Genomic DNA, 1,695 nt, shown 5'->3' with positions numbered 1-1,695 from the left:
ATTCAAGGTGAAATTCTGAAATTCGATCATTACAATTATTCTTTACGTAATAATCGATTATTTACAAAAATTGTAGGTAAATTTGAGATTTTGAAATTTTGTGGAGCATGAGAAATAAGTAATAATGAATTCTAAAGAATTCCAGTGAATTCATGGTGAATTTTAAAATTTAATTTGTGAATTTCAAGAGTTTATGGTAAAGCCTAAAGAAATCCAAAGAATTCATTCCATAGAATTTCTAAAGAATTCTACTAAAATTGGATGCATTCAAATAATTCTAGCTAAATTCCAAAAATTTTGTTGTGAATTTTATTTGAGTTTCGAAATACGATTTCTTAATCAAAAGACTTCATAGTAAAATTTCAGAATTATAAAGAATTAATTAAAGTATTCATTCTCTAATTCCAAAATTTAATTAGAGATTTCCAAGAATTTATAGTAAATTCTATAAACTTCCTAGTTAATTCTAAATAAATCTAAAGGATTCAAGGTAAATTCCTGAAATTTAATTATGAATATTTGAGGATAAGTATTGAATTCCATGGAAATTCTATCCAATTCTGCACAAATCCAAACAATATAAAATAAATTTGATAAACTTCTTTAGAATTAGTTATGATGAAGTTCATTACAGGAAGAAATTTCAAAAATTAACAGAATTAACATTTCGCATAATTAGTTTAATGAAAATGTGTTATTGGCTACAAAAGATGTTTCAACTGAATTTATTAATACTAAAGACACGACCAGTGAAATAATAATAAATAAATAGATTATTTAATTATGCAAATTTGATGATTACTATTTTTAATTATGATTACTTATTGAAATTTAGATTTAACGTATATAAATGAAAATTACTTTTGTCCTTCTGCAAGAGGAACTGCCCACAGAAGAACCTGTTTCTTAGTTCGAGGTAAGAAATCAAATGAAACTAATCAATAAAAACCCATAGGATATATTCTGTATGTACATTAGAACTAGCACTACAGCAGCTTTACTCTTTAAGGGAAACTTTAGTCGTCTAGAAGTTGGTTCCCGCGATAATTGTAATTTAAATTAATAATACGGCACCTTAAGTAGACTATGAAATTATGCGAATAAAAATTCGCTAGCTATAGACAAGATCTTCGGAAGGAAATCTCATGCGCAATTTGAAAATATAAAGACCTTGCCTAGGTTCACCGAAATTCGATGATCATATCAAAATAAAATTGAAGGTAAATTTCTAGGACTTTAAACAGTTGAAAGGAAATATAAATATTTGATATTATCTTCGAATAATGCCTAGGATTTCTTCTGATTGCTAATTAATTTATACTCAATTTCGAAGAGGTACTTATGAATTTCAAAGAATTCATAGTGAATTTAATAAAAGTCAATTAATTAAAATAATTTCGCATTATGGCTAGATTGTTACGCATTAATTTGAGTTATTACGCATTAATACGAATTAGTATGCGTTATCGCGCATTATTACACATCACTACGCATTATGGCGAAACGGTAGGTTTGGCTGAGGACGGCAATGACTGCAGTGATATCTAAAAGAAAATCGGAAATACAGTCTAGTGCCCCCTGGCAATTATGAACACAACCTCATACCCGAAAATTGGTAGGATTCGGTTGGTAAAACTTTTGACCTGTTAGAAAGAGAAACTTAGCAACGAGAGAGACAGACAATATTCAACCATT

The sequence above is a fragment of the Belonocnema kinseyi genome, chromosome 9 (assembly GCF_010883055.1).
Source record: "Belonocnema kinseyi isolate 2016_QV_RU_SX_M_011 chromosome 9, B_treatae_v1, whole genome shotgun sequence".
NCBI lineage: Eukaryota > Metazoa > Arthropoda > Insecta > Hymenoptera > Cynipidae > Belonocnema > Belonocnema kinseyi.
The sequence above is the reverse complement of the archived record's forward strand: the minus strand, read 5'-3'. Positions refer to the sequence as shown.